Source organism: Castanea sativa, chromosome 12, assembly GCF_040712315.1.
Source record: "Castanea sativa cultivar Marrone di Chiusa Pesio chromosome 12, ASM4071231v1".
In the NCBI taxonomy this organism is placed as follows: Eukaryota; Viridiplantae; Streptophyta; class Magnoliopsida; order Fagales; family Fagaceae; genus Castanea; species Castanea sativa.
Window position 1 is genome coordinate 44,099,496 of NC_134024.1, and position 22,064 is coordinate 44,121,559.

The 22,064-nt window shown below is 36.0% G+C and overlaps 1 pseudogene; it reads left to right on the forward strand.

Moving 5' to 3' along the window:
- Positions 1–963: 963 nt before the first annotated feature.
- LOC142620741 (vacuolar protein sorting-associated protein 45 homolog) overlaps positions 964–22,064 on the forward strand; it is a 56,606-nt pseudogene continuing 35,505 nt past the window's right edge.

The window sequence follows — 22,064 nt, forward strand, 5'->3', positions numbered from 1 at the left end:
GATGATTTTATTGTCTTCAAAGTTCAAACAAAAAGTGATTCAATGATGCCAATTTATTTATCAATGTGAATTACACTATGTCAGGTAATAAAAAAGAATGCAAGTAACCCCAATACATTTTTTTTTTTTTTTTGTGAAGAACCCAAATACAAATGTAGCATTCTTTGCAAGCCCATCATGGAGAATGGGCTTAGATACTAAAAATGGGCTTCTAAAAGGTGCTACCATACTATACACGTAATCATGTAGGATTTTACATTTTAAAGTGCAAAATATATTTTTAGGGATGTTTGGATTTTATACCTTGAGGATTAAGAATTTGGATTTTACCCCTAACATTATATGCCATTTTGATTAGCAACCCCTATATTAAGTTTATACTGATGTGTTCGTTAAGTGACACATAAGATCATGATGTGTATCTATTGATTCAATCAAATCATGACACATGGATTTCACTATTTTATTTCATATGAATAGCCAAAATAAAAATAAACTTTAATTATTAAAATAAATTCTTTAAAATTCAAAATTGCAAAAACTAAATAAAATAAATAAAAAACTAAAATAATACAATTTTTTTTCCTTAGATATGTTCCTAAAATAAAGGAAAGAAACTAATTATTGTTTCTCAGATCAATCCTTAACCTGGACCTTAAAAATACAATCCTTCATTTATGAGTCACCTTTAGCCAACTTATAAAAAAAAAAAAAAAAAAAGAACCGTTAACATCAAACATATTTGTTTGATCTGGACCTCAAGTTTCACAACCCGTGTTCCTAAGTTTGTAGATTTTGAGTTGTACTAGGTACCCCTGCTTGTCATTGCTCTTCACTAACGTGTACATATTAGTTTTTTTTTTTTTTTTTTAATTTTTTTTAATTTAAAGAAAATAATTTTTTTTTAATTTTATTAATTAAAGTTTTGTTTTGCTATTTATATGTCTTGGAATAGTGAATATCATGTGTAGCTATATGATTGGGTCTAGTGGGTTAAGAAGGAAAAGAGAGATACTCATCAATTTGGTTAATGAATTTGCAGGTTAGTATAGTTAGCGTCGGGTATTCACAGTCGGAACTTCTTCAGAAAGAAGTATTCTTGGTAGAATTGGTCAATTCCATTTACAAATCAAAAGAACCAATGTCACATCTTAAAGCAGTTTACTTCCTTCGGCCCACGTCAGAGAATATCCAGCATTTGCGGCAACAGCGAGCTCTGAAAAATCATATTCAACCCAACTTAGGGAATCTATCATAATTGAAAACAGGAAGAAAAATTGGGAAAAAAGGGTAAGCTTATAGTATCTTTAGCATGTCATTGTCACAGGCTTGCATTTATGGGGTTGCTTAAACATGGTCCGAAACTCCGAATTCTTGTTCTGATGCAGGAGTAGATGTTATCTTATTAGACCTTGTTGGTATGCCACCTCATATTAACTGTAACGTTAGATATAATTATTATCTATATCTTGCAGGAATTTTATGCGGACTTTGTAGCAATTGATCCTTAACATTTCACTTTGAATATGCCGTCAAATCACATTTATATGCTCCCAGCAGTTGTAGATCCTTCAAATTCGCAGCACTTCTGTGACCGAGTTGTTGATGGTATTGCATCCATTTTTTTGGCCTTAAAAAGGAGACCTATTATTAGATATCAAAGGAAACAGCTGTAAGTGATGCACTGGAAGCTATAGTGTAAATATTACTTGTTCATGATATATGTATTATTGAGAGTCATATGAATTTTTTGCATTCTGTTCTCAGAATTTAATACACACATGTAGATGTTACTTGTTCATGATATATGTATCACTGAGTTTCATATTAATTTTAAGCATGCTGTTTTCAGAATTTTTTTAATGTGTAATTTATTTATTTATTTTTATAATTTGATAGTTACAAGAGGGGAGGGGGGATTTGAATCCTGGATGTTATAGATACATGAGGAGATCTGTTTTCAGAATTTCATACACACACATGTATATTTTTTCCCCTAGAAACTGATTGATGATATGTGTATTCATGATATTTCATATCATTGTTAATTTTACTGGATGCAGTTTCTCCTTTGAATTTTACTACTTTAGGTTCATAGAAATCTGACTTTTATACTTTTTTGGGATGTATCAGAAGCTGATGTACCGGCAGGAAAGTGGGCTTTTTGATTTCAGACGAATGGAAGTTTCCCCATTGTTGCTAGTAATTGATAGGAGGGATGATCCTGTGACCCCTTTGCTAAACCAGTGGACCTATCAGGTATTGGGAGTTGTCAGTACAAATTTTACCATTTATATGAGAAATGCCTCTTTGTTTTGACGTAACATAGATGGTTTTATTATTTATTGAACTCATTTATCCCATCATGTTCCATAGGCAATGGTTCATGAATTGATAGGTATTCAAGACAACAAGGTGGATTTGAGAAACATTGGCAAACTTCCAAAGGATCAACAGGTTGCATTGCACTTCCTGTTATAGTGCGCATATTTATTTTTATGTTTTGCGTTGCTAAGAAAATGATCTTTGTTCAATTCACACTCACAGGAGGTTGTGTTGTCATCAGAACAAGATGCCTTTTTCACAGCTAACATGTATGAGAATTTTGGAGATATTGGGATGAATATCAAGCGATTGGTAGATGAATTTCAGCAGATTTCAAAGAGTAACCAGAGCATCCAGACAATAGGTTTGTATGAGGCTTGATAAATTCAGATTTACGAGATATTATGTTACTAAATTAGCATGGTGGGTTGAGGTATAACATTCCATCATTCCAACATTTTGAATTTCTGTAGGAGACATGGCCAAATTTGTTGTCAAGTACCCTGAGTACAGAAAAATGCATGGAAATGTTTCGAAGCATGTGACTTTGGTCACAGAAATGAGCAAGATAGTTGAAGAGAGAAAACTCATGTTAGTTTCAGAAACAGAGCAGGAGTTGGCTTGTAATGGTGGTCAAGTGGCAGCATTTGAGGTAGTGTAATCAATTGTATGGTGTCTTGTTTTTCTATAAATATTGGTTATGTTACTTCATATATATCCATGAGCCTACTTAGTTATACATTTTTCTAGATAATTTATAATAGAAATTATTATAAGATACATAAGTATGGATTTTGATATAATTTTTAGACAGCTATATGATCGTGAATTGAGAGCAAGGAGTAGATTATCTTAGTACAGGAGGCTGAAGAAAAGGATTTTGTCTTGGATGATTTTGTTGTATGCACTACACATGCATGTTGATTAAGATGGATTATGTTATTTACCCAATGCTCAAATATGGTGGGGAAATGAATTTACAAATTGTAATTTGTTAAAATATATATATAAAAAGTGATACCAGTAAAAAATATTTGTTAAAATATATATAAAAATATGATGGCCTGGTGAAAGTAGTCTTATGCATTGGAAGCTCTTCTTGATTTGTTGAAGAGAATGAGATTTGGGGTAAGGTGGTGTAGGTGGATCCGCTCATGCATATCTACAGTCTAATTCTCTGTCTTGTTTAATGGGTCTCCCGCTGATTTTTTTGGGAGCTCAAGGGGATTGAAACAAGGGGACCCGCTTTCCCCCATGTTGTTTCTGGTTATGATGGAGGTCCTCAGTAAGATGATGAAAGAGCTGAAGGGGCTGGTCTGCTTCGAGGATTTAGGGCCGATGGTAGTCGGGAGGGAGGGGTATGTGTATCGCACCTTTTGTTCACGGAGGATACGATTTTGTTTTGTGATGCTGATGAGGAGCAAATTATACATGTCCGGCTGCTTCTTCTTTGTTTCCAGGCAGTGAAAGGTTTAAAGGTTAATACGCTGAAGAGTGAGATGGTTCCCATTGGGGAGGTTCCTAATGTGCATGTCCTGGCAGAGATTTCGGGATGCCGGATTGGGTCTTTGCCTATGACCTATTTTGGTATGCCATTGGGGGCATCCTACAAGTCCCCTACTGTTTGGAATCCTATCTTGGAGAAAATTGAGCGTAAGTTGGCCAGTTGGAAGAAGTTGTATTTGTCAAAAGGTGAAAGACTAACGTTGCTTAAAAGCACACTATCTAGCCTCCCCACTTATTATTTGTCCCTTTTTACTATCCTTACACATGTGGCCAATAATATTGAGAGGTTGCAAAGAGATTTCTTGTGGGGGGACTCCAAGTTTCATTTGGTGGGATGGGACAAGATGTGTGCACCTTTGAAAAATGGTGGGTTAGAAGTAAAGAAATTAACTACTTTCAATAAAGCCTTACTAGGGAAGTGGTTATGGCTGTTTGGGATTGAGGAGACAAGGCTCTGGAGAAGGGTGGTAGCCCTCAAGTTTGGGGAATAATGGAGGGGATGAATGTCCAAGCTAGGTAGAGGGGTGCACGGGTGTGGCATGTGGAGAAGTACGGATGGGAGGATTTTAGCAAAAATATTTGCTTTGAGGTAGGGGTGGGGGATAGAACGAAGTTTTGGATAGATCAATGGTGTGTGGATTCTCCACTTCAATTGACTTTTCCGAGTGTGTATGGGATTGCTTCCAATAAAGAGGCATTGGTGGCCTCTTCTCTGGAGCGGTTGGGGATAGAGGAGCAGAGAAGCTAGGATGTTCATTTTATTCTGAGACCAAATGATTGGGAAATGGGTGGTATGGATGATTTTCTCCGTACCTTGGGCTCTAATCTTCCTCCTATTGAGAATGAAGATCGTATGTGATGGAAGTTGACAAAAAATGGGGACTTTGATATTCGTTCGATCTACAATAAGTTGAAAAACCCCTTGCCCATTAGTTTTCCTTGGAAAGGTGTTTGGAAGGTTAAGGCTCCTCGGCGTGTTTCCCTCTTTGTGTGGATTGTTGTATGGGATAGGATCCTTATAGGTGATAATTTGAGGGGTAGAGGGTTGGATTTTGTCTACTGGTGTATTATGTGCCGTAGTTATGGGGAGACGGCGGATCATTTGTTACTACATTGTGGAAAGGCTTATCGGCTGTGGAGTTTGGTGTTTAGTTCTTTTGGTTTTTCTTGGGTCTTGCCTGGATCGGTTGCAGATACTCTATTCGGTTGGTGGAATTGGCCTGGGAAGCATTTGTCTAGCATTTGGAATTTAGTTCCTTTATGCTTGATGTGGTGTCTATGGAGGGAGTGTAATAGGAGGACGTTCGAGGACATGGATAGTTCAGATGACTAGCTTTTGGCCTCTTTCAGTGGCACTCTGTTTGACTGGTCTAGGGCTTGGAGACTCACCTCTAGTGATTCTCTCCCTATGTTCCTTAGCTCTCTCTTGTGTACTCAGTTACTCTTCTTTTCCCTTTGTATTTTTCTCTTTGCCTTATGTTTTTTTGCATAAGGTAGTATTCTTGAATATATATCTTTATTACCTAAAAAAAAAAAAAAAAAACTTGAGTGGCTCCACCAACAGCAACTGCATTACTAGCTCCGTTTCTTACTATGTAAAGCATTTTCCTGACGAAAATGTTTTTTACACAATTTATTATTATTATTATTTTGAGATCCTAAAATTTTTTTCTACTATTTGGTTGCACAAAGTCTAAGGTTGCACAAAATCTCTATGTTAAAACCAACAAAAAGTTAGTAGGCGGTGGTGGGAAGAGCTTCTGTATTTTTTTTTTGGGGGGGAAGGGGGGTGGGAGGGGGTGGCAGTGGTGCAGTGAGGAGAAGTGGGACAGGGAAGGTAGGAAGGTAGTGTGGTATTTGTTTTTTTTTTTTCTGGCGTTAAGGGTATTTTTCTAATTATGTAAAAAATAAAAAAAATTAACTACGTAATTGTTAGTTGTCAGTCAGAGTTGTTGGCCTTGGGTTTTAATTTATTTATAGGTAAGTCTTACTTAGTTTATGGACTTTTATGTGTGGTCTTTGGTCCAATTCATTCAGGAGTTTGTTTGTTAGTCAAAGTAGGAGTTCTAGTTCTATTGGGCAAAGCTAAGACATAGAGTCTATAGAACTATCATTGCACTTAAAGAAAGATGGAATTGCTTAATAGAAAAATCAAGTGTTTTGAGTATTGAGGGCACTTTGGCCTCAATGTTCTATTCTCACCTTCAATTCCCTGTTTCTTTTCTCTTTAACTTTTTTTTTTTTTTGATAAGTACCAAGATTATTGAAAATGAGAAATACCTTTTGTTCACTTTCAATTTCCTCTTTCTTCTCACAAAAATAATGACATCCTCTTAGGAACTCTGACACTCCAAATACTCTTCGAAGGAAAGGAATGAGCAGTAATGCCACAAATAACCTGGTAGTGGGACCTCACATCAAAAGCACCACTCCCATTCAAGCTCCTGCTAACATTTATAGGAAAGGAATGAGCAGCAATGCCACAGATAACCAGGTAGTAGGACTGCTCATCAAAAGTACCACTCCCATTCAAGTGCCATCAAAAGTACCGTGCATCTGTTACCATATGCATTACTGTCCACGTTACTATTCAGGTGCACTGTTCACAACTGTAGGTAGATTTGATCTTAGTATCTTCTCATCTCTTTTGCAAACCTAAATCAAATCTTTTCTCATCCTTTCCCCAGTTATTAATTGACCCTAAATCCAAAATCCTCCTAACCCTAATCCTACCACAAGCGCATGCAGACAAATTCCCCAATATGTCCTATGTCACAGTGGTGTCGGCATGAAGGAGGGAGAGAGAGATTGTGAGGGTCATGCCTTGTTTGGAGAGGAGAAAGGTGGAGGGGATGTGGGTAGATGGCATAAATTATTTCCCACCTCTTTGCTGTAATTTCCACTCATCCATTGACTAGCAATTTTCAGTTGCTTTAAACATATTATACACTGAAACAAATGGAGCCTAAACTTTTGAGGAGTTGAATGGATGATTGATCAATCAAATAATTCTTATATGCAAGAATATAAATTGACAAGCTGTTAGGAAGTCAAACAGTTGAGGTCATAGCATAATGCTCTTTGCATTATGTTAGTGCCAACTGATAAAGACTAGTAATGTAAATGCTTGAATTATGCAATGAATGATCAAATGTTATCTAAGCTTTTCAAACAAGTTTCATTTGATATATCACAGCATGCAATTGAAAACCCCTTATTTCTGGTAGTGATGAACATTGAGCGCTGGACTTATTATGAACATAAAGCACAGTCATGATATTAGTGAACTGAGCTTCAACCTTTTCAAGTGTTGGTTTAGTTTAATGAGTATGAGACGAAATGAATTGGGCTGTCCAGTTGGTGTTATCCTTTATATTACGTGAGTTGGAAGATATATCTTCATGAATGATTCTTCAGTTGAGATTCGGTCTTTTTACTGTGAGTTGTGGGAATCGTCCTTTGTTATCTTTCCTTGGAAAGCAATTTGGGGGGTTCAGTCTCCCTGAAGAGTTTCCTTTTTTGCTTGGACAGTGGCATGGGGAAAGATTATCACAGTTGATAATTTAAGGACGAGAGGCTTTTATTTAGTGGATTGGTGTTGCATGTGCAGATGTGATGGAGAATCAGTGGACCATCTTTTGCTTCATTGCGGGGAGGCTTGCTAGTTATGGAATATTGTTTTAAAATATTTTGGGGTTGCATGGGTGATTCCTAAGAGAGTGAAGAATCTTTTGCTCGGGTGGAGGAACAGGTGTACTTTTGAGGATATGGAATGCTTGAGGGAGTAACTAGTCTTTTATGGGACTTTTGTTTGATTGGTCACAGGTTTGGGAACTCACATCTAGTGAGTCCCTCCCAATGTTTTTAGATTCCCTTTCTTCTTGTACATAGCTTTATGTCTTTCTTTTTTTTTTCTTTTTTTTTTTGTGGCTACTTCATGTTTTCTTCCATGTCGTAGTCTTTTTTATCAATATCTTATCTTACCTATCAAAAAAAAATTTTAGGAGGGGAAGACAATTGGCTAGTGACCACGCTATATGAAGCAGAGGTCACTAGTTCAAATCTCCTCTTGGTTGACAATATTGCCAAGTGCTTAACTTTGCAGGAGATCTGAATCCATGATAATTCTAGTTATGTTTCTAATTTTACTCTTTAATAATGAGAAGAGTTTATGAGGAAAAACCCACTTCATACAAATTTCTCAGTCTAAATAACATATTATCTCTCATCAGATATATGATGCTAATGTCTAACTTTCAGCACTTGTTAAAGAACGTATGCTGGTCCTTAACTCCCCCCCCCCCCCTCCTCCCAAAAAAAAAAAAACAAAGAAATCAAGGTTTGCTGGTCCGCTTATGGCTCATTTGAAGCAAACCACATTATATCAACATAGTTTATGGCAGGTCACACACCAAAGGTATCAGTTAGGGATTTCTTATCTTTGGGTATTTGGTCCTGTGCATATTTTGGGCATTGATGCTTCACCTTGAAACTATGATATATATAGTCTTAGGGATGGATATGAGTTAACTGAGGTGGCTGTGTCCCCTCAATTTGTTGAAGACAGTTTTTAAGCATCTAGCCTACGCCCAGAACTTAGATTATTGTTCATTTAATGGAAACTATTACTGTTTCTGCGTAGCTTCTTGATTACCATGCATCCAAATTAGATATATAATTTTGATAAGTAATAAATTGTATTAAGAGGAAAAAAGAAAAAGAAAAAGAGAAATCCTAGGGCATGGGAGGTATGCAAGGAAAGCACTTAAAAAAAAAAAAAAAAATTATATAGTAGTTTTTTTTTTTCTTTTTTTCATTAAGAATGTGCAAAAAGGGGCACAATCCTAGTACATGGGGTGACAACAAGAAGACCCAAAAGAAATAAAATTAACATGTACAACAGAAAAACTAAAACCAATGAGGTCTAGCTTAAAGGGAATCTCCTCCCCTTGTAAGAAAATACTGAAAAGAGGGGGGAAAAGGACTAAGATATGAAATTAAAAATGTCTATAAATTCCAGAAACAAAAGTAATGGTAAGCTAGAAGTAGATGTTAACGTCAAAATCAGATATATATGCCCCTGATCACCTATCCTCTCAAGTTTTTCTATCATTTTACTCAAGTCTCCTATCTTTCCCCTTCATTTTGCTGTTACATCCTATAGTAAAGGCTTTTCAAGCATGGACAGACTATTGTAGGATTGAACGTTAATTTATATTTGAGATAGCCGTAGCCTTTGAAGTGAAAGTTACAGCCTTCAAATAAAGATTTTTAAAAGGCTTTGGATAATATAGCTTGAATGACAAACACTTTATCTTTGAGCAGGCCACACAAAGTAGTCATATTCATTGTTGGAGGGACGACATATGAAGAGTCACGTTCTGTTGCTTTACAAAATGCCAGCAATTCTGGAATTCGTTTTATACTTGGTGGTTCTGAATTCTAAGAGGTATGTATGCTTTTGAATCATCATTGTGATTTTAGAAGCACGGTATTGCTGTGCTATAGCTGTGGTTCATGCTTGGCACACACTAGCTTTAAATGCTAACTTCTATGGCCTTCATCTTTCTTGCATCAGCTGCAAATTTGAGAATGTAGTTGTGGGTTGGATTGCATCATGTTAATTTGACACTTGGTGAAACTATGTTAGGCTTGTGGATTTTGGTTTGGCATTATTCATCCCATGTAGGTTGCAAGCATGCAATGATTTGTGGCTACTTAAAATCTACAAATCAAAATTCTTTTGAAGTTCCATTTTTGACCCAATCTCGACCCAAGCCTAGAGAACGGAAGGTTGTTATAAGCCAGACTTCTATAATTTCAGTCACACTTAACTGAACTTAAATCTCAACTAATACAGATATCCATAAATTGTATTTATTTTATACTTTTGTCATATATATAGGATACGTTTAGTTATATAGTGATAATTTGAGGCTGGTTTAGTTATTTGATGGAATGTAGTTAAAGTGGAAACTATCCTTGCTTTACACGATTTCCTCTGATCCAATAATCATTTTGGCCAAAAAAAGCAGGTTTTTGAAAGACTTGGAAGAAGCTCAAAGGATAGCTCGTTCTAGCATAGCAGTGATTTGAAGGCCCATCATATGGGTCTTGAGAGCCAATAGATAATTTTTATGGCTGTATATAGAGCTTTTGACTTGGTGGTGATTGGCAGTGGTAAGATTGTTAATGAATATTGGGAAGAGGAACTTGATGATCATCATAATCAACCCACCTTTCTTGCATAAGACATCCAATATTCACCAATTTGCAAAGGAATAAAAAGTAAATAGGTTTTTGGAGACTAAATCCATTACATATTGGAATATGAGATATTACTTATTCGCGAGAAACAATTTGCAGATAGCCTTATTGCTTGTTTAACAACACTACCTTGCCTTGTGGACGAAAATGTAAAATCACACAATTTTTTTTCTTTCTTTTTTGGATTGTATAGATGCTTGATTTATCTTAGGTAGTTTTGTACTTGGACCATATTAGCTGAGCATATGGTTGAGCCAGGGCCAGGGGTTTGGTTTATACTTTAGCAATCAATGTTCTGGTGACATGGGAAGTTTATAAATATTTGTGTGCATAACTGGTATTGAAACTTTTGCCATTACATATATTTTGATCATGTTTTCTGGTGAATTATATTATCAGAGAGAATCTTTTGCTTTTATTAATTGGTGTTGTCCAATTATGCTCCTGTGGACCTTGGTCTTCTCGATTCAGTCGAGTCATCTTCCAAATTACACTATCTTTGCTTGCTTTGGCTGAACACAAACACAGACAATCTTTCATATAACCAAGCTGTTAGTAGATTGGCATCAAAATGTACTTGCTGATGCTTTATACTTGCTAATGAAGGATGGGTGTGATCAGTTTAAAACTTTAAATAGTGAGCTACAAGTTCTTAAACCCTTAAACTCTGTTGTGGGAATATCAAACTCTTAGCATGCTCTCTCTATCTCATGAAAGCATACACAAGGGAAAAAAAAAAAAAACCTTGATCGGGTCACTTCATTTTTTTTTAATGTATAAAAATCATATCATGTATGGATTTAAACCGCCCAAAAAATTATAAAATTTAAGAAATTTTTAAAATTTTTACTTAAATTAGAGAAGTAAAGTCGTTTATATCTTTTCCTTATCGGTTGGTAAAGAGTGTTACATATGTAACGACACACCTTAACAAATATTATCAATAGATTCAGTACTATCAATAAAAGTAATGAAGTTGAAATATTTGCACATTAGTTGAAATATTTGTGAACAAGTATAGTAAGAAAAATGTTTGATATGGTTACATACGTTTAATTATAGTTCATTGTATTTTTGTCTGATATGATAAATTGGATATATTGGATATGTTTTTTTTAAAGGTACTTTAATAAAACACTACAAAGGATATATTATTATTTATTTATCATCGTTGGGCTATCATTTGAACCTTAATTGTTGATTGTTTGGCTAAACAATCACTTTTAGACAAATCCAATGACAATTATTTTACCACCACAACTTTTGCAATAACTAGTGAAGTAGGCCACAATTTTTGTAATCTTATTATTGAGATAGATAGATAATGGGAGAGGAGGTGATATAAAAGACAACAAACGTTATATAATTATTTATTTATTATCATTGGGTTATTACTTGAATCTTAATTGGTTGACTATTCGACGATAAACAGTCCCTATTAAAAGAACCGCCCAATAATTTTTCTTGACCAGTCACTCTCTCATTGTACATCTGAGTTCTAGGGCCAAAAGTTGTTACCTAAGACTTAAAGTTGCCTAAGAAGACCGGATTGCTTGTGAAATGCGGATGAGCACAGGCAGGTTATACACTTTCCCGAAGCGGTAAATGAAAAATGAGATAAGAGATGTTAGCATTAGCGGAAGATTGATTCTTACCCAAGAAGGCAGAAATAGTACCTGTTGTTAACAAAACGGAGTCTCAAAAACTCAATTCTTTTATTTTCAAGCAGATCACCAGTAAAAGACCTAAAGGCCTATGAAAGTCACGTTTTTACTTAAAGAAAGTTTTCGTTAAGTATCTTTCAAGGTACACGTGATTGAGTAGGTCCTTGACAAGTGGACGATAGCTTGCATATGTCGAATAACTCATTTTATTATCATGCCATATGGATAATTTTTTCACCCTTTCAACTAAAAGCTTGATGAATGGCCCAACCAATTCCTTGAAATTTTAAGATTTTCTCTAGCCCCATCAGCAGGCTTGAGGAACTTTCATCACCCATAAGCACTTAGAAAAGTGCATTTTAACCAAATGGGATTTCCTGTAAATGATAAATAGAAAATTGTAAACTTCAATTTTTCCTCTTATTGTCCTCTGTTTCATTCTTTTATTTTAGTATGTTTCTCAATTTTATTAAATTAGGCTTTTATGTGAGAATTCCTTATTGGAAAAATATGGTTACTAGCATTATTAATTACTTGTTTTATGACAGAGACAACGCATAGCACATATTTAGATAGTGTTGACTCCACTTTACCATACTTCAAAGACTCTCCAAGTAGAAGGGACCTCGATGGAACTAGAAAAAATTCAAATTCAAATTTGCCATTATTTAATCTAAGAACCATAATTGCAGCTACAGATAACTTCTCTATTGCTAACAAGCTCGGCCAAGGTGGTTTTGGCCCAGTTTATAAGGTAGTCTCATTGAACGAGTCCTAGAATTTGCATAATCTCATTTCAAGTGTGTTTATGCATCATAAATTCCATCATGAATGTTTACGGGTTCTCATTGAGTATGAATTTGTTGTGTGCAATTGGGCTTCCCCAAATAATTCACAAAGTTGAGTTTCTTTCAACAATTGTGCACTATGACAATGATATTTGAAATGGCAGTAAAAAGACTATCAAAATGCTCTGGACAAGGAATAGAACAATTCAAAATAGAAGTTGTACTAATTGCTAAACTCCAACATAGAAACCTTGTGAGAATTTTAGATTGTTGCATTCACAAAGAAGAGAAGATGTTGATCTATGAGTACTTGCCAAATAAAAGCTTGGACTCTTTCATTTTTGGTATGTCTTCTTTTTAACATTAACCTCATTCATCATCACTAGAAATTGATCTTCCCATTACAAATATATCAGTTCCAAGTAGCAAGATTTTATACCCAAGTAAAAAGGCATGAATGCAATGCAATCTAATCAAAGTTTTAATTTCTTCGCTTAGATGAAACAAAAAGGTCATGTTTAGATTGGAGAAAGCGATTTGAGATTATTTGCGAAATTAGTCGAGGGATCTTATATCTTCATCAAGACTCAAGATTAAGAATTATCCATAGAGATTTAAAGGCCAGTAATGTTCTACTTGACAATGCATTGAATCCAAAATTTTCAGATTTTGGTATGGCTAGAATTGTTGGAAGGGACCAAATTGAAGCTAATACAAATTGCATTGCTGGAACATTGTAAGTATGCTAGAAAACAAAGATATACTTTTTTAACCGATTACTTGACTACCATTTTTACATCTAAGGAGAGTCCAAACTACAAGCCTTTGTAAGAAAAAAAAATGAATGTTCAAAAAGTGTGTATAACACCTTAGAAATTTAGACTCCCAATTTACAAATTACCAACACAAGCTTATTATAAAACAATGTATGTGCGGAATATGAAAATAAGCTAAATCAGAATTGGTAAAACAATCTAAACCAAAGTTAATCACAACCACAATAGAAATTAAAAGGTAAAGATTAAGGGAAGAGAGATGCAAACATAAAGGCAACACAGCGATGTGTTATCGAAGAGAAAACCGAAGTCCTCGGCGTAAAACCTCTCCGTTGCCTATCAAGTGGTCAATAATCAACTAGAAAATGAATTTGGGATACATGAACAGCAGAAGACCCTCCAAGCCTAATCTACCCAGTGTACCTAAGCCCTCCAAGCTTCTTGCTCCAACGAGGTTACGTCGAACCTTTGTCTTCTCTAGCTTACCGGATTCCGCTATAGGCCATAACATCAACCAATATCAATTGGTCCTTTCCTAATTGCTTCCAAAGCACCAAATAGCCTTCTCACAAATGTGTGTATGGTGAGAAAAGGATTTGGCTAAATGTACCTCTCAAGGATATAACAATGGAGAGGGTGAGAGTAGAGGAATTTGGAGAATCAAAAGATGAAGATTGTGGATGAGTCAATCTTGTTTTTTTTTTACGGTTGCTCTCTCAAAATTCTCTCTGGAAGCTCTCTACAATACGTGGGTATAAAGGGTATTTATACTGGTGTGTGTTTGGAATGTGAAATGTCAGTTTTAGCCAATCAGGGCATTCTGGCAACTCGAGCTCGCGATTGGAATGAGTCGCGAGTTTGAGTCGCGAGCTAACTGCCTGGCCAGTTGGAGGTTTTGTCTTGTAGTGTGACAGCTGGAGTGACCCTTCAGCTCCCCTTGCATGCTTCACATGTGTGCCTCTTTTTGGCGACTCGCTAGTCGTAAACCAGTCGCAAGGTCCAGTCGCGAGCCCCTACTTGAGTGCACACTCTTGAACTTTTCTTCACACTCTCTCACACACTACCCTTACATGATTCCCACCTAAATACAAGGGTTTCTAAATGCTGAATTACAAGCAAATTGGCACGGAATAAAGCCAACAAAATGATTGAATAAATTCAATCTTACAATCTCTCCTTTTGGCTATTCCGTGACAAAACCCTAAAACAAACTCTAGACTTAACATGTGAGTTGGGAACAGTTGAACAAAACTCATTCACACCTAACTCTAGAATCTGCGAAGCTCTTGAACCATACGGACAAGTATATCCTGAAAACCAACAACACAATACAATCATTGTAAGTAGAAAACTTGAAATGCATATGGAGCAAGCACAATGCGATCAAGCAATAATGAATAACAACAGTAAAGCATGTCTATCATATATGCATATTTCTATAATTGAGATGGATCACTTCTCCTCGTGCTAATTATGTATGCCTTGATTGTTTTCAAGACAGAGGTTGGGATAAGCTACTGAGTGATCTGCTTGGGGTATATGAATCTCTGATTAGAGAATTCTATGCTAATGTTGTTTTAAGAGAGGATAAGATCAACTGTTGGATATGAGGACATGAATTCAACATAGATCTGGATGATATTGATAAGGTGCTGGGTTTTGAGGAGTTGGACCATAATTTCACACACTACAAGGACAGGATGCTTTCCATAGAAACTATCCAATCTCATATTGGTGGAGTTAGAGAGGGGAGATGCCTCAACACTATTGCTTTTCCAGCTGACATGAGATGTCTTATAGTGATCATGATGTTCAACTTGTACCCGATAAAGAAGATGACCACCATAAATAATGCTAGAGGCATTTTCCTCATAGAGCTCAAGAAGAACACTTACATTGATATAAGTGCTCATATCTTCAACATTATTGCTGATGAGACAAGAACCACTTCAAGGGCAAAGCTAATTTTCCCTAGTCTACTCATGTGACTCTTTCGAGCTCTCCCACAAAACTTGATAACATTATTTTGAAGCTTTTCATTTGGCTCTATTTACATCATATCATTTGATCTTTTAGAAACTATACATCTCATTTTGAGATCAATGCCTGAAATTTTTTATATTTCAATTTGATGAGCAAGCCTTTGGCTTTTTGGGCATCATACAATTTTTCACAAAAGTCGCTTTCTCTTTTTCCTAGTCAAATACTAGTATGTGTGAAGGCTTTTGCAGCTCATTATTTCTTTTCATTTTGAGATTTACATATGTTGAATTTTTTAAATAAAAATTAAATGAGTGGGAAGATATATAGGCACAAGTCTATGCAAGTTTCAAGATCAACAAAACCATTGACTAATCATTCATGACAAGTTCGAAGATCTATTTACAATAGTCACGTAGACGTCAAGATTTCTCCCACAATGATATGAGTGCATAGAGGACAAGCTACGCTCTTAAATGCACAAAGCCATTAGTATAAAGATACAAGGCAAAATATGCTTGTGACAAAACACAACAATGCCGATCAAACTTTTTGGATTTTATACTTTTTATGTGTTTTTGGATTTTTGACATAAAAGCAAGAAAAGATTGATCAACAAAAATTTAAAACCATTCAAAGCAAAAAAAAAAAAAAAAAAAACAGAATAATCAACACATGTTTAAATGATAACAAAAAGCACACAACCAACCCACAAAACATAGGAAGAATTAATGCATGAACATGTTGTAATACTTATGCATGAGTACCCTTCTTCACCCATACGACACTTGCGTTTAGGGTGATATCCTTAGAGGATTGGGTAACATTGTTCTGAGTTTCAAACCTTCTGGTGAAGCTTGTTAAGTAGGTGGTGAAGGCATCAATCATCTTCATCACATCTCTCATTCTGGGATTACTTTCTTGACCTTTAGGTTGCTCAGCAGTCCAATTTCCTTTGCCATGTCTTCGTCCTCTCGACCTTTGAACACTTGAATTCTTCAATGCTTGGAGCTTATGACAATTTGGTCTGGTGTGTCCTGAAATTCCACAATGATAGCTGAAATGTTGAGTTCTAGGACCTCTTTGTGACTTTGGGAGAGATTTCCCATTACCCTTAGGTTTTACTACTGATTTGTTAGGGGGCTTAGTCACAAACCTTTGGTCAGTCATGTTCCGCTTCTTTTCAGGCTTCACTTTCTCAACAAAAGTTTCTACCACTTGTTCCTTAGCTTTCACAAATTTCATTTCCTTGGATATATTAGCAACCAAACTACTTTCTCCAATGTATCCTAATCCGCTTTTGTCGGAAAAAGGTTTTTGGTGAGCAAGCATTTCATCAAGCTTCTTGGAGGAGACTTGCTTTATTTTAGCATTAGCTTGAACCACTTCAAGCTCAAGAAATTTTATCTTCGAGTAGGCTTCAATCAGCTCTCCATTCAGCATCTTGACTTCACACTTAGTCTCCTTGTATCGAACTAAAAGGCTCTTGTAGTCTTACTCTGCTCTCTTCATTTTCTTAATGGCTGCATTAGCCACTTTTGCATATTCACCGGTTTTCTCAAGGAGAGAGTTGTAGGTCTCTTGCAGTCCCTCCGCTCTTTCATCTTCGTCATCATCGGATTCTTTCACTATCCCCACCGACTCCAATTCAATGTACTCACCAAGCTCTTTCACCAACACACTTAAATCATCTGAAGATTCCACATGAGCAATGGTCATGAATGCAGAGAAGTTTCCCTCTCCATCACAGCTTTCATTTGAATTTGAATCAGAGGAGTCGGAATCACTAAGAGTGGTGGCATACACCTTGCCCTTCCCTCTCAAATAATTGGGACATTCTTTCTTGACATGTCCATGTCCATTGCATTCGAAGCATGTGATTCCTTCAGTGGATTGAGACTCCTTCCCATATTTTCTCTTAAATTCTTTTTTATCTTTTCCAAAACTTGGGAATTTTCCCTTCTCAGCAAATTTTCCATTCTTCTTGAATTTCAAGAACTTTCAGAAATTCTTTACAAGATTTGCCATATCTTTCTCAACCTCATCCTCATCCAACGAGTCGTGAGTTTCCACCCTCTCATTGATTGTCTTTAGAGCAAGGGATATACTCTTCTTTTGTGATGGCAATGACAGCTCATAAGTTTGAAGTGAGCCAACTAATTCTTGAACTTTGATATCATCACGGTCCTTGCTCTCTTCAATAGCTGTAACCTTCACACGAAAGCTCTCCGGCAATGATCGAAGGATTTTCCTCACTATCTTTGAGTCCTCTGTCTTTTCACCCAAGTTGAACTTGCTGATAATTACCTCATTCAGCTTGCCATAGAATGAGTCGAATGACTTGTCGTCACTCATTTTCAGCTCTTCAAATCGAGTGGTTAGCATCTGTAATTTAGTGTCCTTGACTTTTTTTTGTTCCTTCATAGGTGGTCTCCAATATTTTCCATGCCTCCTTGGCAATTGTTACATGAGAGATCCTGTGAGACTCATCTGGAGAAACACCATGAAAAATAGCATTCAGTGCCTTGCTATTTGTAGTGGCTGCCGCAAGTGCTACCTTATCCCATGTGGATTTAACGGCCTTTGGACTAGTCCATCCAACATCTACAACATCCCAAAAAGTCTCATCAATTGAACACAAAAATACCCTTATACGAACTTTCCAAAAAGCATAGTTGCTTCCATCAAAATATGGTGGAGTATTGAGGGATTGAGATCGATCCATCTCAAACGGGGTCAAGAATTGCACTTAGGTAATTAAACCACAACAAGTGCACTCGCTCTGATACTAATTGAATGTTCAAAAAGTGTGTAAAACACCTTAGAATGTTTAGACCCCCAATTTACAAATTACCAACACAAGCTTATTATCAAACAATGTATGTGCAGAATATGAAAATAAACTAAATCAGAATTGGTAAAACAATCTAAACCAAAATTAATCACAACCACAGTAGCAATTAAAAGGTAAAGATTAAGGGAAGAGAGATGCAAACATAAAGACAACACAACGATGTGTTATCGAAGAGAAAACCGAAGTCCTTGGCATAAAACCTCTCCGCCACCCACCAAGCGGTCAATAATCTACTAGAGAATGAAGTTGGGATACATGAACAGTAGAAGACCTTCCAAGCCTAATCTACACAGCATACCTAAGCCCTCCAAGCTTCTTGCTCCAACGAGGTTACGCCGAACCTTTGTCTTCTCTAGCTTACCGGATTCCGCTATAGCCCATAGCATTAACCAATATCAATTGGTCCCTTCCTAATTACTTCCTAAGCACCAAATAGCCTTCTCACAAATATGTGTATGGTGAGAAAAGGATTTGGCTAAATGTACCTCTCAAGGATGTAACAATGGAGATGGTGAAAGTAGAGGAATTTGGAGAATCAAATGATGAAGATTATGGATGAGTCAATCTTGTTTTTCTCTAGGGTTTCTCTCTCAAAATTCTCTCTAGAAGCTCTCTACAATACGTGGGTATAGAGGGTATTTATACTGGTGTGTGCTTGGAATGCAAAAGGTCAGTTTTAGCCAATCAGGGCATTCTGGCGACTCGAGCTTGCAACTGGAATGAGTCGCGAGCTAACTGCTTGGCCAGCTGGAGGTTTTGTCCTGTAGTGCGACAGTTGGCGTGACCCTTTAGCTCCCCTTACATGCTTCACACGTGTGCCAATCGCGAGATCTAGTCGCGAGGCCCTTCTTGAATGCACACTTTTGAGCTTTTCATCACACTCTCTCACACACTACCTTTACATGATCCCCACCTAAACACAAGTTTCTAAATGTTTAATTACAAGAAAATTTGGCACGGAATAAAACCAACAAAATGATTGAATAAATTTAACCTTACACACATGTGAAGCATGCAGGGGGAGCTGAAGGGTCACGCCAGCTATTGCACTACAGGACAAAACCTCTAGCTGGCTAGGCAATTAGCTTGCAAGTCAAACTCGCGACTTATTCCAGTCGCGAGCTTGAGTCACCAGAATGCCCTGTTTGGCTATAACTGACATTTTGCATTCTATACATACCCTACTATAAATACCCTTATACCCACGAAATGTAGAGAGCTTCCAGAGAGAATTTTGAGAGAGAAACCCTAGAGAAAAACAAGATTGACTCATCCACAATCTTCATCCATTGATACTCTAAATTCCTCTACTCTCACCCTCTCCATTGTTACATCCTTGAGAGGTACATTAGCCAAATCCTTATCTTACCATACCCATATCTGTGAGGAGGCATTTTGGTACATGGGAAGCAGTTAAGAAGGGACCAATTCATTTTGGTTGACGCAATGGGCTTATTGCCGGATTCGAAAAGCTAGAGAAGGTAAGGTTCGGCGTAACCTTGTTGGAGCAAGAAGCTTGGAGGGCTTAGGTGCACTGGGTAGATTAGGCTTAAAGGGTCTTCTGCTATTAATGTATTCCAACTTTATTCTCTAGTGGATTATTGATCGTTTGGAGGGCGGCAGAGAGGTTTTTCGCCGATGACTTCGATTTCCTCTTTGATAACACATTGTTGTGTTATCTTTGTGTTTGCATCTCTCTTTCCTTAATTTTTACCTTTAAATTGCTGTTGTGGTTGTGATTAATTTCGATTTAGATTGTTTTACCAATTCTAATTTAGCTTATGTTCATATTCTGCACATACATCGTTTGATAACAAGCTTGTGTTGGTAATTTGTAAATTGGGGGTCTAAATGTTCATAGGTGTTTTATACACTTTTGAACATTCAATATTACTGATTTGCAAGAAACAATTTGCAGATAGCCTTATTGCTTGTTTAACAACACTACCATGCCTTGTGAACGAAAATGTAAAATCACACAATTTTTTTTCTTTATTTTTTGGATTATATAGATGCTCGATTTATCCTAGGTAGTTTTGTACTTGGATTGTGAAAAGTTACAGCTGAGCATATGGTTGAGCCAGGGCCAGGGGTTTTGTTTATACTTGAGCAATCAATGTTTTGGTGACATGGGAAGTTTATGAATATTTGTGTGTGCATAACTGGTATTGAAACTTTTGCTATTACATATATTTTGATCATGTTTTCTGGTGAATTATATTATCCGGGAGAATCTTTTGCTCTTATTAATTGGTGTTGTGTCCAAGTATGCGCCTGTAGACCTTGGTCCTCTTGATTCAGCCTAGTCATCTTCCAAATTACAATATCTTTGCTTGCTTTGCCTGAGCACAAACACAGACAAGCTTTCATATAGCCAAGCTGTTAGTAGATTGGCGTCAAAATGTACTTGCTGATGCTTTATACTTGCTAATGAAGGATGGGTGTGATCAGTTTACAATTCTAAATAGTGAGCTACAAGTTCTTAACCCTTAAACTCTATTGTGGGAATATCTAACTCTCAGCATGCTCTCTCTCTCTCTCTCTCTCTCTCTCTCTCTCTCTCTCATGAGAGCATACACAAGGAAAAAAAAAACCTTGATCAAGTCATTTCATTTTTTTTAATGTATAAAAATCATATAATGTATGGATTTAAACTGCCCAAAAAATTATAAAATTTCAGAACATTTTTAAATTTTTACTTAAATTAGAGAAGTAAAGTAATTTATATCTTTTCCTCATCTGTTGGTAAAAAGTGTTACATACGTAACGACACTCCTTAATAAATACCATCAATAGATTCAATACTATCAATAAAATTAATGAAGTTTGAAATATTTGCGCATAAAGTTAAAATATTTGTGAACAAGTATAATATGAAAAATGTTTGATATACATTATTTACGTTTAATTATAGTTCACAGTATTTTTGTCTAATATGATAAATTAGATATATTTTTTTTAAAGATACTTTAATAAAACATTACAAAGGATATATTATTATTTATTTATCATCGTTGGATTATCACTTGGACCTTAGTTGTTGACTATTTGGCTGTACACAATTACTTCTAGACAAACCCAATAACAATTATTTTACCACCACAACTTTTTCAATAACCAATGAAGTAGACCACAATTTTTTTAATTTTATTATTGAGATAGATGGATAATGGGAGAGGAGGTGATATAAAACACAACAAACGTTATATAATTAATTATTTATTATCATTGGATTATTAATTGAATCTTAAGTGGTAGACTGTTTGACTATTAGCTCATTAAAAGAACCACCCAATAATTTTTCTTCAACCAGTCACTCTGTCATTGTACATCTGGGTTCTAGGGTCAAAAGTTGTTACCTAAGACTTAAAGTTGCCTAAGAAGACCGGAGTTTTCGTTGAGTATCTTTCACTAAGGTGAACTCATTTTCAAGGTACACGTGATCGATAGCTTGAATTTGCCTTCTTTCGTATGTCGAATAACTGATTTAATTTATTTTTATTTTTAAAAGAAGAATGACTGATTTAAGCTAGTTGCATGTAATGTCTTTAGCAATGAAGTAGGAAAAGATGAGAAGATTCTTGGAAGATGAGGGAGGCGTTGCAAACTGATTAATTAATGTAGAAAAAAATGAATACTTTGTCACGTGAATGCCGGACCCCCTGTCTCCATTTTTTCTTTTGGTTAGTCACGGAAGGCGCAAATCACCATCAATGATGACTATTCTCTATTCTTTTCTAACTTTTTGAAAAAAAAAAGAGTGACGTTTACGTCATCCTCACATTAAGAGGATTTTTGTCTTGCACCTCCTAAACTTGGTATTTTATTTTTTTGGGGTTAAATTTTGTCCTTTTAAAAAAAAATCACGCGTCTTAATAATATTTTTGGAAATTGGTATAGTTTA